General features: G+C 41.8%; 1 protein-coding gene and 1 long non-coding RNA gene across 2 annotated transcripts in view; both read left to right on the top strand.

The window, feature by feature from the left end:
• The window catches only part of LOC115177641 (piggyBac transposable element-derived protein 4), an 85,862-nt gene that overhangs the window by 45,687 nt on the left and 18,657 nt on the right, over window positions 1-21,518 (top strand). The window lies entirely within an intron of this gene.
• Window positions 894-5,925, top strand: LOC115177706 (uncharacterized). Its single transcript, XR_003872453.1, has 2 exons — window positions 894-1,171; window positions 4,920-5,925. It is a non-coding gene; the product is annotated as an uncharacterized LOC115177706 (long non-coding RNA).

Here is a 21,518-nt window from a genome sequence, read left to right as displayed (position 1 = left end):
ATGTGTTAACTTTAACCTAATTTGCTTATTCAATTTGCAAACTTGTTAAATATTTATACTGAGGTTTGCACTAGGCTAGTCACTAATGCTAACTAGCTAGCTAACATCCCCGACCATGACCTCACTAAACAACTCGTCCCCTGCTAAAGAAGAAGATGAGGTCTGCTGTATGGAGGAAGAAGCTCTGGGACTGAACATTGTCGTGGAAGAAGAAGAGGATGTTATAGAGGAAACAGAGGAAGAACCTATTAGAGAGGAAGAGGATGCTATCTCAATAAAGGTGAAGAAGGAAAATGTTTTGGGAGTGAAAGAGGAGACAGAATATCAGATTACCACCCGTGAGTACTGTCTTAAAAACAGGGCCACAAACTATGCTGTTGTTGAACTAATGTGGGGTTTTAAGGGGCATTCTACTGAGGTTCTACACTTGAATATGTTGTTCAGTACTGTAGGAATTGTTAAAGTTTCAATCGTTGGTACATATATTTTGGGGACTTTTAAGTTAGATTTATTGAATTCTCCATGTGGTCTACATTAAAGTGCACCTCATCTAATACAACAGGCTTTTAAAATTCAATATTGGAGCATAATTTATACTTATATCAAAGGGATGCAAAAGGCACCCATTTCGTGGAACTACCCTTTCACATTTGCATTTTAGGTCCTGTTTAGAGATATTAATGCCTCTTGTAAGACCCTATGATTGTAATAGACAGTCGTACGTTTACCATCTGTTTGATGTTCTCATTCACACAGGAGAGAGACATGACTATTGTGGATCCTCTGGGGAGCCTCAACAACATCCTGATCCTGTCGAGGCAGAGAAGAGTCTCTCCAGATCAGAACACCAGATGGTACAGCTTGGTCTGGTCTAGCATACAGCTTGCTCTATCGGGGTCTGGGCTGGGTTTCTGTAAAGCACTTTGTCAACAGTGACATCAGCATCCATAATGATATGTGTCTGTGTCCCCTCTTTATGGTTACCAGGACAACGCTAGCCCTTCCTTCCTCCCGGAGTCCCCGTGTTGTGCCTCTCCCGGTAGCACCTTACTGCTGGGTATGAAGAGGTTGTCTGTGCTGCTGGTGGACTGCAGGAAAACAACGGGGCTGAGTGTAACTGTGAGAGGAGGAGGAGGAGAAGAGAAGAAAGGATCATTTTTGACACATCAAAGTAAGTGCTGTAGTTTAGTTTGAACAAATAAAATAGATCTGCGCACTGGTATCTGTTACCAGGACAACCAGCAGAGTTCTGTTAGTTGACATGAAGATAGACTGGTAGATATGGATGTTATGAATATCATAACACTGAAAAAGGTTTCTGCCAATGAAAAGAGAGAAACCAATAGACCATATAAAACCTTGATGAAAGTTAGCTTTAGAGAGAAAGTTTCAAGATGATCTGATGTAAGGTGCATGTTTTACAAAAACCTTTCCTGGGAATGTTATGGATGTTACATTGCCTGTCCCAGTCAACCCCCCTGTCTTAACAAGACTCTAGAACAGGCCGACAAAACTCCTGACAGCAGTGGCGGACTGGCCGTCGGGAGCACCGGGACGTTTCCTGGTGGCCTGAGTGTTGTTTTGGCCTGCCATGAATGGTCAACTTGACCCGCGATAATATAGCAAACAGGAATGAGTTGATGGAGAATCCATGCATCAGGCGAGACTCTCACGCTCTCGTTGCAGTGTCCACGTGCCAAAAATGACATCAGGTCTCTCTATTTGTTTCCCAGCGCTGTATTAATGTAGCCTACTGATACACTAATGATAGTGAGTATGATAAGAGTATTTTCTTTGTAAAGGTGGAGAAGGAAGCAGCAGCAGCACTAGAGCTTCTGGTGCTCCTGCAGAACTGGAGATGGTGGTCAGTACAGAGTCAGACTCAGAGCAGGAACCTTCAGATGCACGTTTAAGTTTAGGTTATTTACAATGTTAATCTCATTCTGCAGAGCAACCAGATGTGCAGAGAGAGGTTCAGTGCCCAGTACACGGAAAATAGGAAGGGACAGCAAAAGCACTGAAAATCCATTTTTATTATTTTGCCCAAAACAGCAAATAAAGTAATTGAAGTCATCAGAATGTCGATTCTGCAGACAATTGCTGTTGAAGTGAGAAAGGCAGGGATGTTCTCAGTACAAATGGACACTACACAGGATTTAACATCCAACGACCAGTGTGCAGTAGTTCTGCGATATGTCACTGATGTTGTCCACAAGAGACTCATTGTGGTCATTGACTGAGTCATCGACTGGACAGTACTTTGTGGACCTTGAGAAACAGACCCTTGAGAAGATGGACAGAGAGTTGAAGTCGGAAACTTAAACGTAAAAAAAAAAGCGAATATTGAATGATCCCCAATGATCCATCGCGTTTCCCAAAAAAACTTTTTCAACATACAGTTGAAGTCGGAAGTTTACATACACTTAGGTTGGAGTCATTAAAACTCGTTTGACAACCACTACACAAATTTCGTGTTAACAAACTATAGTTTTGGCAAGTCGGTTAGGACATCTACTGTGTGCATGACACAAGTAATTTTTCCAACAATTGTTTACAGTCAGATTATTTCACTTATAATTCACTGTATCACAATTCCAGTGGGTCAGAAGTTTACTTACACTAAGTTGACTGTGCCTTTAAACAGTTTGGACATTTTCAGAAAATTATGTCATGGCTTTAGAAGCTTCTGATAGGCTAATTGACATAATTTGAGTCAATTGGAGGTGTACCTGTGGATGTATTTCAAGGCCTACTTTCAAACTCAGTGCCTCTTTGCTTGACATCATGGGAAAATTAAAAGAAATCAGCCAAGACCTCAGAATACTTTTTCCAAACGCCTGAAGGAACCACGTTCATCTGTACAAGCAATAGTACGCAAGTATAAACACCATGGGACCACGCAGCCGCCATACCGCTCAGGAAGGAGACGCGTTCTGTCTCCTAGAGATGAACGTACTTTGGTGTGTGAAAAGTGTAAATCCCAGAACAACAGCAAAGGACCTTGTGAAGATGCTGGAGGAAACGGGTACAAAAGTATCTATAGCCACAGTAAAACAAGTCCTATATCGACATAACCTGAAAGGCCGCTCAGCAAGGAAGGAGCCACTGTTCCAAAACCGCCATAAAAAAAGCCAGACTACAGTTTGCAACTGCAAATGGGGACAAAGATTGTACTTTTTGGAGAAATGTCCTCTGGTCTGATGAAACAAAAATAGAACTGTTTGGCCATAATGACCATCGTTATGTTTGGAGGAAAAAGGGGAACGCTTGCAAGCCGAAGAACACCATCCCAATCGTGAAGCATGGGGGTGGCAGCAACATGTTGTGGGGTTGCTTTGCTGCAGGAGGGACTGGTACACTTCACAAAATAGATGGCATCATGAGGCAGGAAAATTATGTGGATATATTGAAGATATATCTCAAGACATCAGTCAGGAAGTTAAAGCTTGGTCACAAATGGGTCTTCCAAATGGATAATGACCCCAAGCATACTTGCAAAATGGCTTAAGGACAACAAAGTCAAGGTATTGGAGTGGCCATTACACAGCCCTGACCTCAATCCTATAGAAAATTTGTGGGCAGAACTGAAAAAGCATGTGCGAGCAAGGAGGCCTACAAACCTGACTCAGTTACACCAGCTCTGTCAGGAGCAATGGGCCAAAATTCACCCAACTTATTGTGGGAAGCTTGTGGAAGGCTACCCGAAACGGTTGACCCAAGTTAAACAATTTAAAGGCAATGCTACCAAATACTAATTGAGTGTATGTAAACTTCTGACCCACTGGGAATGTGATGAAAGAAATAAAAGCTGAAATCATTCTCTCTTCTGACATTTCACATTCTTAAAATAAAGTGGTGATCCTAACTGACCTAAGACACAGGGAATTCTTACTAGGATTAAATGTCAGAAATTGTGAAAAACTGAGTTTAAATGTATTTGGCTAAGGTGCATGTAAACTTCTGACTTCAGCTGTATATACAGAACAAAAATATAAACACAACATGCAACTATTTCAACCATTTACTGTTCATATAAGGAAATCACTCAATGTAAATAAATTCATTAGGCCCTAATGTATGTACTTCATATGACTGGGCAGGGGCGCAGCCATAGGTGGGCCTGGGAGGGCATAAGCCCACCAACTGGGGAGCCAGGCCCAGCCAATGAGAATTTGTTTTTCCCCACAAAAGGGCTTTATTACAGAGCTAAATACTCCTCAGGTTCATCATCTGTCTGGGTGGCTGGTCTCAGACAATGTGGAGGTCCTGGGCTGGCGTCGTTAATACGTGGTCTGCGGTTGTGAGGCCAGTTGGGTGTACTGCCAAATTCTCTAAAACGACATTGGAGACGGCATATGCTAGAGAAATTAACATTACATTCTCTTGCAACAGCTCCAGTGGATATTCCTGCAGTCAGCATGCCAGTTGCACACTCCCTCAAAACTTGAGACATCTGTGGTGTTGTGTTACAAAACTGCACATTTTAGAGTGGCCTTTTATTCTCCCCAGCACAAGGTGCACCTGTGTGATGATCATGCTGTTTAATCAGCTTCTTGATATGCCACACCTGGAGGATGGATTATCTTGTAAAAGGAGAAATGTTCACTAACAGGGATGTAATTGAATTTGTGCACCAAATTTGAGAGAAAGAAGCTTTTGTGCGTAAGTGAAGAATTCGGTGATCTTTATATTTCAGCTAATGAAACATGGGTCCAACACTTTACATGTTGTATTTATAGTTTTTGTAACATCTTCCCAAATTGACAATGGGGAGATCTTACTGTGCTTTGTGTCTCTCTTCTTTACCTTTTTTAGGTTTAATAAGGAAGTGTGTAGGTCGCGTTCTGTACCATACAGCTAGTTTTATCATGTAGAGGTTTCATTCAGGTCTCTCTTTACATAAACACTGTCTTTGGCAGGAGAAAAAACAAACCCGGAGGAACCAGGGACATCCAAACCAGCAAGACAACACCTCTGCTCCCAGATTGGAAGGAGTTTTACCAAGTTAGGAAGTCTGAAAAGACATGAGAGGAAACACACAGCAGAGAAGCTATACCATTGTGCCCAGTGTGGAAAGAGTTTTAACCACTTAGGAAACATGAAATCTCACGAGCGAATACACACTGGGGAGAAGCCATACCTTTGCGCCCAGTGTGGAAAGAGTTTTAGCCGCTTAGGACAACTGAAATGTCATGAGCGAATACACACAGGGGAGAAGCCATACCATTGCGCCTGGTGTGGAAAGAGTTTTAAGGAGTCAGGAATGCTGACAACTCATGAGCAAATACACACAGGGGAGAAGCCTTTCAAATGCTCAGACTGTGGGAAGACATATTACTCATCACAGTCACTTAAAAGTCATGTAAGAAACCATGAATAATTATTCTAATTGTAGAAAGTATACTCAAAAATATGTGTATGTTTTCATTAGAAAATATGAATTGAATATGGAGTATGTCAGTTTGAATGTAAAGTAGATCAGATTCCATGTGTTTAAATGGTCCATTTTTAAACTCTGACTGTGTGTTTATCTGGGTGTGTCATTCCTCCAGCACTACAGATAATCAAGTGATATTTGGATGTGATGCATTTGCTCCATTGTTTACATTTGCATTGTTGGCCCACTGATGATTTTAATTTAAAAAAAATTGTTCACAGACTGTAATGGAAAATGTTAATTGTATGTGTCCACATAACTGAGTATGTGACTAACCTTGTGAAACTGTCATATTATAATCTCCTGTTCTTGGGAGTATCATCCTGTGTTGCAAACCAATTTGCACCTGCGTCCTTGTACAAATAAAGTCCCTCCCAGGAATAGGAAACAAAGATATGTGCTCATCACCCAATGCTTTGGTATTCAGATAGTGTAGACAATGTAATTGTTATTCTCTCTGAGCTCAGAAATAAAGAATCTTGGTTTGACTTGGACTCCAGCAGATCCTTATTTTATAATATCCACCACAACTCTCCCACGGATTGCTGTTTATCGTTGTCTCAATGAAGAGTTCCTCGTTCCACTTTCCTGGGGGCATTTACAAACCTCCCCCTGGTTAAATAAACGTTGTTTCCACATCATTTCAACAAAATAAATCCATGTGATGTTAGATCAATGTAGAACACTGATTGGATTTGTAAAAAGCCATCAACATCGGGTATTTTTTATACATTTTTCACTGAACTTGCAAACTACATCCAATGTATTTCATGTTGAATTGACTTTAGTTGACATGTAAATGGAAACTAGATGTTGAACTGACGTCTGTGACCAGTGAGCTGGTTTGAATAAGCGGCAGGTGTTGGATCAATATCCACCTGCTGTTAAATTCACATGTGCCGAATGAAAAATACAAGTTAAATTGGTTTCCATCACATTTTCAACTCTACTGATCTTTATTTTTTTTAAACGTTGAGTTATATAGTGTCGTGGAAAATTGTCTTAAGAACGTAATACTCTTACAAGAACTTGTGAATTCAATATAGACTTTAATACAGAGTAGCAAAGCCAAGTCCTTCCATGGAAGGACCCTACCACACACGCAACAGAGCCAAGCCCTTCCATGGAAAATATTAAATTCTCATATTACAGAGTCCTATCTTTATAGGATTCTGTCTTTGCATAACGTATAGAGTCCCCTCCCTCTATATGAAAATAGCTTCCCTTGACCGTTCTTTACCATTATCTCTCCATATCAGTTGTTGCTTGTTAAAGCCCACATCTGACAGCTGTATAGGTTATAATGCTAGCATGTGGTACACTGCATGCTCATGTGTGGTCCTCTTGCCGCCATCCTTTTCTCTGTGCCCCTTTGTCTGACTATCTTGAATGTATTTGGGGCCCTTTCTGCATAACTCAAGTACAGTTGTCAGGTCGCTATGCCTCCCACCGTGGCCTGTTGCTCTATTAGAGCCAGATGTCATCTTCTCCTCCTATAGCCAATGTATTTATGTTCTTTCTCCTTCAGCACAGCTGCTTAGCTCCCACATAAATCCCTCCTCTGGGACTAATTAGTCCCACACCAAAACAATACCTAAATAAAAGCAACAAGGATGGAGGCAAAATGATAACAATACACGCACAGAATAATGAACATTGAACGAAATGTGAAATAAAGCATAGACATATACTGGACCAAACATCTCCAATCCATATACAATGGAAAGAAATAAAAGATCCAATCTGTACAAATACAAAGTAAAATCAAACTGAAAATACAATGTAAAAGCATTAGCATGTAATACATAGCCTTCCCTGAGGTTATCTCGGTTATTTAAAACATAAAGAAAATCCTTATAAAGTCATTCTAAATTCGACACTTAAACAAGATCCTTCCTTACAGACACCTCTGTAACAACAGTGAAATCACAAATGAAAACACCTGCTAAAGGACTAAGGACATGGTCCATGGACACTTGTAACTGGAATTTCCCCATTTTACCCACAAGTTGAAGTATACAAAATTCAGAAGTTCTAACTTAATTTATCCCTTGTCAAAGGTAGAAAGGAAATAGACAATACACTCCATAGTAAATGATTACCAGGTTATACATATTGCATCAGTCCAGTTTTCAATCAAGCACATAATAATCAGGAGCTTTACTAAAAACAGGAAACCCTTGAACACCATAATCATTGCAATCATGTCCTCCTCCTGGAGTAACCCCATTTACTTAAAACCTGTTACGCTAGGGGGCAGTATTTACACGTCCGGATAAAAAATGTACCCGATTTAATCTGGTTATTACTACTGCCCAGAAACTAGAATATGCATATAATTATTGGCTTTGGATAGAAACCACCCTAAAGTTTCTAAAACTGTTTGAATGGTGTCTGTGAGTATAACAGAACTCATATGGCAGGCAAAAACCTGAGAAGATTCCTTACAGGAAGTGGCCTGTTTGACAAGTTCTTGTTCTTCTTGACTCTCTTTATTGAAAACTGAGGATCTTCGCTGTAACGTGACACTTCCTACGGCTCCCATAGGCTCTCAGAAGGCGGGAAAAAGCTGAATGATGTAATTCCAGCCACTGGCTGAAAACATTAGCGCCTTTGGTAAGTGGTCTATCAGAGGACAATGAGACTGAGGCGCGTGCACGAGGCGACCCCATGTTTTTATTTTCTCTCTCTTTGAACATAAACACGCTTTCCCGGTCGGAATATTATCGCTTTTTTTACGAGAAAAATGGCATAAAAATTGATTTTAAACAGCGGTTGACATGCTTCGAAGTACGGTAATGGAATATTTAGATTTTTTTGTCACGAAACGCGCCGTGCGCGTCACCCTTCTTTACCATTCGGATAGTGTCTTGAACGCACAAACAAAACAGAGGATATTTGAACATAACTATGGATTATTTTGAACCAAACCAACATTTGTTATTGAAGTAGAAGTCCTGGGAGTGCATTCTGACGAAGAACAACAAAGGTAATCCAATTTTTCTTATAGTAAATCTGACTTTGGTGAGGGCTAAACTTGGTGGGTGTCTAAATAGCTAGCCCGTGATGGCTGGGCTATCTACTCAGAATATTGCAAAATGTGCTTTCACCGAAAAGCTATTTTAAAATCGGACATAGCGATTGCATAAAGGAGTTCTGTATCTATAATTCTTAAAATAATTGTTGTGTTTTTTGTGAACGTTTATTTAGTAAATTCACCGGAAGTTTGCGTTGGGTATGCTAGTTCTGAACGTCACATGCTAATGTAAAAAGCTGGTTTTTGATATAAATATGAACTTGATTGAACAAAACATGCATGTATTGTATAACATAATGTCCTAGAATTGTCATCTGATGAAGATCATCAAAGGTTAGTGCTGCATTTAGCTGTGGTTTGGGTTTATGTGACATTATATGCTAGCTTGAAAAATGGGTGTCTGATTTTTTCTGGCTGGGCACTCTGCTGACATAATCTAATGTTTTCCTTTCGTTGTAAAGCCTTTTTGAAATCGGACAGTGTGGTTAGATTAACGAGAGTCTTGCCTTTAAAATGGTGTAAAATAGTCATATGTTTGAGAAATTGAAGTAATAGCATTTCAAAGGTATTTGAATAACGCGCCACGGGATTCAACTGGCTGTTGAGTAGGTGGGACATCCTAGAGAGGTTAAAGCTAAATCCAACCAGTCCCAACCATGGGTTCATTGTCCTTAACCTCTTGTCACAATCCCTTCAGTTTGGTCATAGCTACAGGAAAAGTTCCATCTAGTACATTGTTATTATTAGGTGTTATCCAAAGAAATATTGATTCAAAACCTGATTTAACCTCATCTCTTGCTTTGTATTCATCAGGAACTCCTCTCACCTGTCCAATCGCATCTAGATATACTTTGGGATCTGATTCATAGGCTTCCCTTACTCTATGCTTTACAGACTCATCCTGCTGTGATTTAATGATAGACACCTGTTGTGTTGCTCTAATCAAGGCACAGTCCAGCCTTCTGGTAAAACATTCAAGAGTTTGTTCTGCCCACACATCCCGAAACTATCAGCTATACTTCTGTCCTGATTCTTTAATATTGCAAGAGATAGTGTTACTTGAGTTATATTACCACATGTACCACATGTACCTTTGTGATCCATAATCATTCCTTTGTCATCAAATTTACTAACTCCTGCAGTTTCTAACACCCAAATAGTTTAACAATTAACTGTAGTGTTTCTCACATCTATCCCATTATCCCCACAGCTGTAGAAACATTCATATCTACTTTTTACCATAGTAAACCTATCATTATGAGGACCATCTAATTCAGTTCTCATGTCATATGTTGCACATTCATGTTCTCACAACATATTTTGGTTTAATTCACTTCTACCTAATGCCAAGCTGCATTATATGGTACACAAAGGTATGTAGTATTGATTCTGAATGCATTGAACATTTTCCATTTAACACATTCTTCATCAGATGCAAGTTCAGGTACTATTAAAATATCAGACAAATGTGATTTGCTAGACAAAATGCAATTGTCCATCCTACGTTTAGCTGTTGTGTACTAATCTCTAGTGGGAGGTGATTTTACAATTTCTTCTAGGTTTGTCGCTGTTGCTGTCAAGGCCATTCTACCGTTCTTCATCTGTCCTGGTTTACTGTCTGTTAGGAAGACCATGTGAGGACAGAAAGTCTCCTTTCCATTCTCCTGTCGTTGTTTCTCCGTCCCCTTGGACAGCACCTCTGTCAAGGGTATCTGCCAGAGTAGGTATGTCATCAGGAGCAACAGGCATGTCACTCCTCCCCATCCCTGGACTCTCTGGATATTCAGGAGAGAGTGTCTGTTTGCTGTTGGAAGTTGCTCCTCGATCCACCTCCTCTTCGGCTCCTGCCTGTCTCCTGTCTGTCTCCTGTCTGTCTCCTGTCTGTCTCCTGCCTGTCTCCTGCCTGGCTCCTGCCTGGCTCCTGCCTGGCTCCTGCCTGGCTCCTGCCTGTTTCCTGCCTGGCTCCTGCCTGGCTCCTGCCTGGCTCCTGCCTGGCTCCTGCCTGGCTCCTTGATTTCCTCTGCTCCTTCATGGCCTGGTGGTTGTCCCCTCCTTTCCGACGGGACTTTGGTACAGTGGTTTAGATGGTACCAGGTGTTGCTTCCTTTCACCTGGACAGCAGTTAACATTGTTCAAGCCACCTTGTAGGGACCCTCCCTCCTTGGCTCATTCCTTTCTTCCGGAACACTCGGACCTGGTCTCTTGGATCACCAGACGTGGAACCTCTGGTCCTGGATCAGGTTTCTGCCTTCTTTCTGTGAGGCATTCAAACTTAGAGACTTATGGCCTCTGTTTTATGATTACACCATACATCCACTTATTTCCATCACTCATCATACACCAACTAACATTCCAGCTGAAGCTGGCGACCCCTCTCCTTCTGGTTCCTAAGCGTAAGACTTGTAAAGTGAAAAACAAAAACACAACAGTATTGACAATGTGATATGTTATGCACAAATATATTCATGAAAACCGAAATCTGAGACCATGACAATTCCCACTCTCTCTTCACCTGACTCTATGCCTCCAAGATACTTTTCTGCTGGAATCCACAGAAATAAAAGCACTAAAAAGCTTCCTCATGCTTCCACCCAGTCTTCCCCTTTCGGCCCCAGGTTCTGAGAGGTGTTCCCAAATCATGTCATTTTCACTTTGTTTCCCATCTGCTCCATTTCACCCGATAGGCATATCCCTAATAAACATTATATCTTATCTTCTTAATTCAACACTGTATATGCTTTCACATTAATGCCTTCAATATGTTGTTTAGAGCACAATTACCCTAACATCTGTCCTTTTTCATATGATGCATTAACCAATAACATAAGTAGCTCCCAAACCCAACAACTGTATGTCTACAGTGGAATCTAGTCTCTCTCTCTCCGCGTCCTCTGTCATGGTGCTTTCAAGCTCACCCATTATTCAGCTGGACCTTACTTCTTGTGAGAATTATACGCCCACCGAAGAGAGACATGATGATCTTTACCACTGCAGGTGCTATAAGAAGTATACCCCCAGCCTGGTGTACCTTGATGTACACTCAATCTCTAGAAGTCAGCCCATGCCCTTGGATATTTCTGGCTTCTTATGTGCTGCTTTTCTCCTGAGGACATACACACTAACACATGGGTTATTTCCTGACAACAGACTTTCTTCTTATGTCAAGATCACTACTTTGTAATATTTAAATAAGAGCCCTATGTAAACATTCTGTCTCAAATACCTGGCCTCCTACCACAGATATACTTATACATAATGATAGCCAAATTATGGTCCCTACAGCAATTGCTGTAAGAATAACATGTAATCAGTCAAGTGTCTTCCAGTTGGAAGAATATCCAACCTCTTAAAACTCCAAGTCATAACTCTCTTAAACTTTTACCATAGTGTTCAAAAATTTCACCACTATCACTTTTACTCTTACCTTAATCTAGGTATGTGTAATGTTCAATTTACTCAGAATTGTCCCTATGTTGTGCATTCCTATATTTTACACAGCCAGCTGTCCTTTCTCTTCTGTGAGTTCTCTCTTCTATTAATATACATAGTCTCTAGAAATAACACCCCTCTACTACCATAACCTTCATTTATGAGCCCCCTCAGATCCCCAATGCAGTCACAGTTCTTCTAACCCATAACACATCATTTACTACTAATTTCCTTCCACAGTTTGATACATACTTAAACATTCTCAAATCAATTTTAGTCAATTTATATCATTCCCTCCTCAGGAACAATAAACACACTTATGTTCCTTAAAACAAAAAATAAATTGACCAGACAAGAAAAGGGAAAAATAAACTAAACCTGGCGAAAACGTCCATCTGTTACGTTCCATGACCACTACTCATAATGTAACTAAACCTGGGGAAAACGTCCATCCGTTACGTTCTATGACCACTACTCATAATGTAACTAAACCACTACTCATAATGTAACTAAACCACTACTCATAATGTAACTAAACCTGGGGAAAACGTCCATCCGTTACGTTCTATGCCCACTACTCATAATGTAACTAAACCACTACTCATAATGTAACTAAACCTGGGGAAAACGTCCATCCGTTACCTTCTATGCCCACTACTCATAATGTAACTAAACCTGGGGAAAACGTCCATCCGTTACGTTCTATTACCACTACTCATAATGTAACTAAACCTGGGGAAAACGTCCATCCGTTACGTTCTATTACCACTACTCATAATGTAACTAAACCTGGGGAAAACGTCCATCCGTTACGTTCTATGCCCACTACTCATAATGTAACTAAACCTGGGGAAAACGTCCATCCGTTACGTTCTATGACCACTACTCATAATGTAACTAAACCACTACTCATAATGTAACTAAACCTGGGGAAAACGTCCATCCGTTACGTTCTATGCCCATGTTATGTTGGTCTCCTCCTTCATCCTTGTGTGTATCGCAAAACAGACCATAAACCTTTTATGCAATCAATTATATCAATAAAATTTAACATTACATTTCTAATGACATAATAAAACAAAAGAAACAAAAACCTTTAATCTAATCTTCCGTAAGTTCTCTCAACCTCCCTGTCTCAGAATTTAGTTTCCAGAGCTTCCCTAGGCCTAGTAAATTTAAACAGTTCTATGTCCAAATCATAACTAAAACTTTTTATAAATTGTCCAACCCAAATCAGAATTCAGTCCTTAGTGCTTCATTCCCTTAAAAATGTACATTTATACTAAACTTGTAATACCAGTACTATCTATTCATATTACAGCCCCCATTTGCCTCTGTTTTTCTGTCACGAGAGGCCTGGTAATGAAAGGTCAGTAACCTATTCCCCTTTAGTCTTCCTTCACATATCATTCCAGCATGTCTATTTCAGATACAGTTCACAGGTCATCAGACACAGTTGTCCCTCACTCTTCAGCCGGTTAGGGAGGTTTTGAGCTTCACACACACTTGTGGTAAAAATATCTCTCCCATGTATTAAAGCATTCTGACATCACCTTCCATGATAACTCCCTTATTCTACTGGTGATCTCTGACAAGTTACAGATAATTTAACAACATAACCCCTCGCAAACTTCAATATCCCAATGTTGCAAATTTTGTATTGAAATAAAAACACAAAATGAAATCATCTTTACTTATATCATAATCCATTTGGAGTAACTGTCATCCCTTGTTAACAGATATTTCCTTTCTATAAGCAGACTGAACAAAGCACATGTGTATATTTACCCAAAGACAATAACCCCGTGGAACTGATCATTTTCCCTCTGAACACATGATTCAACAACAACATGTTAAATCAAAAAATACAATTATTTGAGTAACTAGTCAATTTAAGATTACAACTCTTCATAATTTTCATATGGAAATAATAGAATTTCAAAGTAATTGTACACTCTGAATAGAGACTGGTGTTTCTTAGTCATTTTATATTTAAATCCCACCTGTTCCAATAATTTCTAGTGAAGTTGATCAGTCTAAACGGGAAATTATTAGGATTCAGGGCATTTGACACCATTAAATGTTTCCTCTCCCTTCTCTGTCCCTGTCCTTCAGAACCCATTTGGATACATTTCAAAACATTTCCATCTTCCTGTATACCCAGTTTAAAACTGAATTGAAAAAGGTCCATCCAAATTAAATCCCAGAGGTCCTTTCCAGTAATCTTATCATTTTAACCTGTGTCGTTAGTTCAGTATAATACAAAACCATTGGTTAACCACTGTAGAACCTTCAAGAAGTTGATGTTGTCTTATCATCTTGTTAGTCAATACGTCACATGGTTCTCAAAACCCCAAATATTTTGTAATGAACAGAGTTGAACCTAACTTTCTGAATCATTACTTCCTACTAATAGTAAAAGTTTAATTTAAATTTGGCAATCCCAATGCTGGCGTTTAACCCAATTATTTCTTCAACTCGACAAACATTTCCTCACACTCTTGATTCCATTCTATAAGTGTTTTAACAGTTTCAGAGAATGTCGGCATAAAATGTCTAACAAAATTGAAAACCCCTTATGTTTTCCTGAGCATGCGCGGAGAGTTTAGCCATGCCTCAGAAATCATAGTTTCTACCCGATCCCGGGTTAAGTCTTCCCTTCAGAAATTGAAAACCTCAAATATACTACATTCTGCTTTGCCTGTTCCTCCAACTAATTTACTACGGTGGTGATCTCTCATATAAGTTTATTTTCCGTTGTTTGACGCTAATAACAAATCATCCTCGTATTTTATCACCACAGAAACTATTGTTTCAATGCTAAATGATACCAAGTGGGACTATTTGTAAATCCCATCGGTGCTCTGATAACAGTTAGGTAAAACGTGATCTAATACGTCTTCCATCACATAGAAACCGTAATCTCTATGAATCACTCATTGATCGAACAGAGATCATACACCGCTTTGTGAAAGTTCCATTCTTACTAACCTCAAAACGATTAGTTGTTGCTCTATTGAAAAGGATGCAAACTCTCGTATAGCTGCATTTCCTGCTACTGCATCAGGCTCCAGTGTCTCCCTACACACATTCTTCCCACATTCTTCCCATAGTCCCATATCTAAAACAGGGAGCTATTACCTTACTTTTGAAATTTTATGGCTTTTATGGCTCTACTCTCCCCTCGCACGTCTGCGAGGCGAGCAGAGTCATATCTGGCGCCCATCGTAATGTATTTTCTGATGATAGAATGCTGATTTCAAAACACTGGTAAATTGAGCTTCTTATTCTGGTTTTATTTGATTCTATTTATCCAGTTTACCGGGTAATGTTGCCCGACATTATCCAGTTTGCTCTTTCACATTCAAACCGAATTGGTGGAATTATTGTGCGCTTCTCTCAGCGACTCCATGGCTTTACTAAATTCCATTACTTTAACTTTATTACATCCTATTTATCACACTTTCCCGTCTAATTCAGCTGTTGTTTATATCTACACTTTCTTATCTCTTTATATTTATTCACTTATGATATTCTATCCTACTGTTACTTATATTCCTAATTTATCCTACCTATTCTCTATACTTGTAGAGTCTCTCCAGACCCACTCTCTCTCCTAGATGGTGTAACTTCCTAAGGGTCCTGCAGCTCCAGTGTTACCCCCCGTTTTCCTCCTACCGTCCTTCACGGTGCTGTAATATCTCTAGTATATACTAGACTATACCATGGTATGGTTCTTTATGTATTTGTTGTTACTATTTATTCTAAATAGCCTGAGTTTATTTTAACCATATAGTATATCTGTTGCCTATCTGTATGTTTTATCTCTCTACTTCACACACCAGTATGTACTATATGTGTCTTGTTTGATACTTTATTCAACAAGTTCTATGCATTCTAGAATAGTTATTTAACACATTTATTATGTTAATGTGTTATCTTTACATAGTTCCTTTTAATCAATACCTATTGATTTATCACTTCTTCTTCCTAGTACTCACTAGATGCACCCTTCTCAAATTACACTCAATCAACTGTCACAGAGAGGTTTGCGCATTCCTTCCCCTTGACTAGTTGGCACACACACACACACACACACACACACACACACACACACACACACACACCACTATATACTATATTTAACTGCAGTCTTTAGCTTCTCTGATTCACATCCTCAACACAGAGAAGTTTCCACTCAATCAGATGTTTATTTACATCCATACAATTTTTATTCACATTCGTTCATTCACACCTCGTTTTACCTAAAACGACCTATAAACCTCAGTCTATTCCTGATACACTTCCTCAACACAGGATAACTTTGCATTTATAGGATTTTTACAGTATGTCGGAAATTCTGCTTAATCGAGTCAGTTTCCCTTCACTCTCTGTTCGCCCACCCGTACTATCCTCTGTCCCTCAGAGCAGCTACGCGGTGCGACCTACTGATCATCCGACCCCGTTAGCAAGGTGGAGTGTTATTATCCGTAGGATTAATTTTGAACTTGAACCTCGCCAAATCGGGTCAAGTTTCTCCTGTGCCCAACCTATTCACCGCAAACAGACCCTCATTACTCGAGCGGTATCGTGAATAGCCCACCCAAGCAAACTTCCTTAATCCCTCCCAGGAGCGGTATCGTGGGATTTCTATCTATTTATTTATGCAGCCTTTTAATCTAGCAGAGCTGCACATCCAAATAGCCTGTCCAAGCAGTCCTTCGTTTAATTATGTTCGAAGCGGTATCACAGGATTTTCTATCTATTTATTCATTTGTTCTGACCATATGGGCAGACAGCAGCAGCCCCATACCAGGCCAGGCCTACCGCTCACCACACATTTAGTCCTCACAAATGCATACATATAATTACATTTAACAACCCCCAAAATTCATGCATGCATTTACATTTACATTTAAGTCATTTAGCAGACGCTCTTATCCAGAGCGACTTACAAATTGGTGCATTCACCTTATGATATCCAGTGGAACAACCACTTTACAATAGTGCATCTAAATCTTTTAAGGGGGGGGGGGTTAGAAGGATTACTTTATCCTATCCCAGGTATTCCTTAAAGAGGTGGGGTTTCAGGTGTCTCTGGACGGTGGTGATTGACTCCGCTGTCCTGGCGTCGTGAGGGAGCTTGTTCCACCATTGGGGTGCCAGAGCAGCAAACAGTTTTGACTGGGCTGAGCGGGAACTGTGCTTCCTCAGAGGTAGGGAGGCGAGCAGGCCAGAGGTGGATGAACGCAGTGCCCTTGTTTGGGTGTAGGGCCTGATCAGAGCCTGAAGGTACGGAGGTGCCGTTCCCCTCACAGCTCCGTAGGCAAGCACCATGGTCTTGTAGCGGATGCGAGCTTCAACTGGAAGCCAGTGGAGAGAGCGGAGGAGCGGGGTGACGTGAGAGAACTTGGGAAGGTTGAACACCAGACGGGCTGCGGCGTTCTGGATGAGTTGTAGGGGTTTAATGGCACAGGCAGGGAGCCCAGCCAACAGCGAGTTGCAGTAATCCAGACGGGAGATGACAAGTGCCTGGATTAGGACCTGTGCCGCTTCCTGTGTGAGGCAGGGTCGTACTCTGCGAATGTTGTAGAGCATGAACCTACAGGATCGGGTCACCGCCTTGATGTTAGTGGAGAACGACAGGGTGTTGTCCAGGATCACGCCAAGGTTCTTAGCACTCTTGGAGGAGGACACAAGGGAGTTGTCAACCGTGATGGCGAGATCATGGAACGGGCAGTCCTTCCCCGGGAGGAAGAGCAGCTCCGTCTTGCCGAGGTTCAGCTTGAGGTGGTGATCCGTCATCCACACTGATATGTCTGCCAGACATGCAGAGATGCGATTCGCCGCCTGGTTATCAGAAGGGGGAAAGGAGAAGATTAATTGTGTGTCGTCTGCATAGCAATGATAGGAGAGACCATGTGAGGATATGACAGAGCCAAGTGACTTGGTGTGTAGTGAGAATAGGAGAGGGCCTAGAACAGAGCCCTGGGGGACACCAGTGGTGAGAGCGCGTGGTGCGGAGACAGATTCTCGCCACGCCACCTGGTAGGAGCGACCTGTCAGGTAGGACGCAATCCAAGCGTGGGCCGCGCCGGAGATGCCCAACTCGGAGAGGGTGGAGAGGAGGATCTGATGGTTCACAGTATCAAAGGCAGCAGATAGGTCTAGAAGGATGAGAGCAGAGGAGAGAGAGTTAGCTTTAGCAGTACGGAGAGCCTCCATGACACAGAGAAGAGCAGTCTCAGTTGAATGCCCAGTCTTGAAACCTGACTGATTAGGATCAAGAAGGTCATTCTGAGAGAGATAGCAGGAGAGCTGGCCAAGGACAGCACGTTCAAGAGTTTTGTAGAGAAAAGAAAGAAGGGATACTGGTCTGTAGTTGTTGACATCGGAGGGATCGAGTGTAGGTTTTTTCAGAAGGGGTGCAACTCTCGCTCTCTTGAAGACGGAAGGGACGTAGCCAGCGGTCAAGGATGAGTTGATGAGCGAGGTGAGGTAGGGGAGAAGGTCTCCGGAAATGGTCTGGAGAAGAGAGGAGGGGATAGGGTCAAGTGGGCAGGTTGTTGGGCGGCCGGCCATCACAAGACGCGAGATTTCATCTGGAGAGAGAGGGGAGAAAGAGGTCAAAGCACAGGGTAGGGCAGTGTGAGCAGGACCAGCGGTGTCGTTTGACTTAGCAAACGAGGATCGGATATCGTCAGCCTTCTTTTCAAAATGGTTGACGAAGTCATCCGCAGAGAGGGAGGAGGGGGGGAGGGGCGGGAGAATTCAGGAGGGAGGAGAAGGTAGCAAAGAGCTTCCTAGGGTTAGAGGCAGATGCTTGGAATTTAGAGTGGTAGAAAGTGGCTTTAGCAGCAGAGACAGAAGAGGAGAATGTAGAGAGGAGGGAGTGAAAGGATGCCAGGTCCGCAGGGAGGGGAGTTTTCCTCCATTTCCGCTCGGCTGCCCGGAGCCCTGTTCTGTGAGCTCGCAGTGAGTCGCCGAGCCACGGAGCAGGAGGGGAGGACCGAGCCGGCCTGGAAGATAGGGGACAGAGAAAATCAAAGGATGCAGAAAGGGAGGAGAGGAGGGTTGAGGAGGCAGAATCAGGAGATAGGTTGGAGAAGGTTTGAGCAGAGGGAAGAGATGATAGGATGGAAGAGGAGAGAGTAGCGGGAGAGAGAGAGCGAAGGTTGAGACGGCGCAATACCATCCGAGTAGGGGCAGAGTGAGAAGTGTTGGATGAGAGCGAGAGGGAAAAGGATACAAGGTAGTGGTCGGAGACTTGGAGGGGAGTTGCAATGAGATTAGTGGAAGAACAGCATCTAGTAAAGATGAGGTCAAGCGTATTGCCTGCCTTGTGAATAGGGGGGAAGGTGAGAGGGTGAGGTCAAAAGAGGAGAGGAGTGCAAAGAAGGAGGCAGAGAGGAATGATTCAAAGGTAGACGTGGGGAGGTTATTAAAGTCACCCAGAACTGTGAGAGGTGAGCCATCCTCAGGAAAGGAACTTATCAAGGCGTCAAGCTCATTGATGAACTCTCCAAGGGAACCTGGAGGGCGATAAATGATAAGGATGTTAAGCTTGAAAGGGCTGGTAACTGTGACAGTATGGAATTCAAATGAGGAGATAGACAGATGGGTCAGGGGAGAAAGAGAGAATGTCCACTTGGGAGAGATGAGGATTCCAGTGCCACCACCCCGCTGGCTCGATGCTCTAGGGGTATGCGAGAACACGTGGGCAGACGAGGAGAGAGCAGTAGGAGTAGCAGTGTTATCTGTGGTAATCCATGTTTCCGTCAGCGCCAGGAAGTCTAGGGACTGGAGGGTAGCATAGGCTGAGATGAACTCAGCCTTGTTGGCCGCAGACCGGCAGTTCCAGATGCTGCCGGAGACCTGGAACTCCACGTGGGTCGTGCGTGCTGGGACCACCAGGTTAGAGTGGCAGCGGCCACGCGGTGTGAAGCGTTGGTATGGCCTGTGCAGAGGGGAGAGAACAGTGATAGACAGACACATGTAGTGCATGTAGTTCTATTGAATTCAAAAGCTCTTAGTATTACTGGTTTTTCAGGAATTTAAAGAGAGACCTACGTGACGTCCCCTCCGCTGAGACAGAATTCCTGAAGCAATCTACACAAACATTTCAACTGCGTAAGAACAAGCTTACCTGTATAAAGTTGGGCGGCCACCCGTTTGTGAGATTGTCCAGAGAAACTGTCACCAGCCAAGAACGACACTGTCCGAGGTTCCTTCGATCTCCTGGCAAGCTCGCCATTTATGTCGTGGAAAATTGTCTTAAAAACATAATACTCTTACAAGAACTTGTGAATTCAATATAGACTTTAATACAGAGTAGCAAAGCCGAGCCCTTCCATGGAAGGACCCTATTACACACGTAACAGAGCCAAGCCCCTCCATGGAAAAGACTAAATTCTCATATTGCAGAGTCCTATCTTTATAGAATTCTGTCTTTGCATAACGTATAGAGTCCCCTCCCTCTATATGAAAATAGCTTCCCTTGACCGTTCTTTACCATTATCTCTCCATATCAGTTGTTGCTTGTTAACGCCCACATCTGACAGATGTATAGGTTATAATGCTAGCAGGGCCTCCTCATGTGGTACAAAAATAATGCATGCACTGCATGCTCATGTGTGGTCCTCTTGCCGCCATCCTTTTCTCTGTGCCCCTTTGTCTGACTATCTTGAATGTATTTGGGACCCTTTCTGCATAACTCAAGTACAGTTGTCAGGTCGCTATGCCTCCCACCGTGGCCTGTTGCTCTATTAGAACCAGATGTCATCTTCTCCTCCTATAGCCAATGTATTTATGTTCTTTCTCCTTCAGCACAGCTGCTTATCTCCCACAATAGCAAACGTGCTCTTGTCCCGTGCACTGTAGCCAGCAGCTCACATATACAGTGATGGTAGGCTACATACATAATGAGATTATTATGGATAAGAGAGATATTTTATTCGTCAAACAAAATAATAAACCATGTAAAACAAACTAACAAATCGTCTGTCATCATTTATAAAAATGTAAAACCATATCCTATTTCGTTCAGCCTGGTCATTACTTTTGAAATGGTTGGATCAATATCCATCTTCATGATATGGATGAAGCCTGATTTGGAATGTCTGAGTAGTTCTATCTGATGTCATAATACACCACTCTGATAATCAAGTGATATTTGGAATGTCTGAGTAGTTCTATCTGATGTCATAATACACCCCTCTGATAATCAAGTGATATTTGGAATGTCTGAGTAGTTCTATCTGATGTCATAATACACCCCTCTGATAATCAAGTGATATTTGGAATGTCTGAGTAGTTCTTGCTGGCTTCATAGTTTACTCCTCTAATAATCAAGTGATATTGTTTACGTTTAGGTTGGTGACCCACTCTGATGATTTATATTTTACAGCGTGGGGCTTTAAAGGAATAGTATGGTGACATCAAATAAATAGGATTATTAATCATAAACTCCTGTAGCAACAATACACTGCAGCTTTGACGTCAAGAAGAGAATGGGCTGATGGGTGGTGGTGCTACTCTATAGGTAAGGCTGTCCAATATGAATGTTCAATACACACAATAGGTTGATCAGTAGCCAGTTAGCTAGCTGCTACAGTT

Source organism: Salmo trutta, chromosome 38, assembly GCF_901001165.1.
Source record: "Salmo trutta chromosome 38, fSalTru1.1, whole genome shotgun sequence".
In the NCBI taxonomy this organism is placed as follows: domain Eukaryota; kingdom Metazoa; phylum Chordata; class Actinopteri; order Salmoniformes; family Salmonidae; genus Salmo; species Salmo trutta.
The sequence above is the reverse complement of the archived record's forward strand: the minus strand, read 5'-3'. Positions and strand labels throughout refer to the sequence as shown.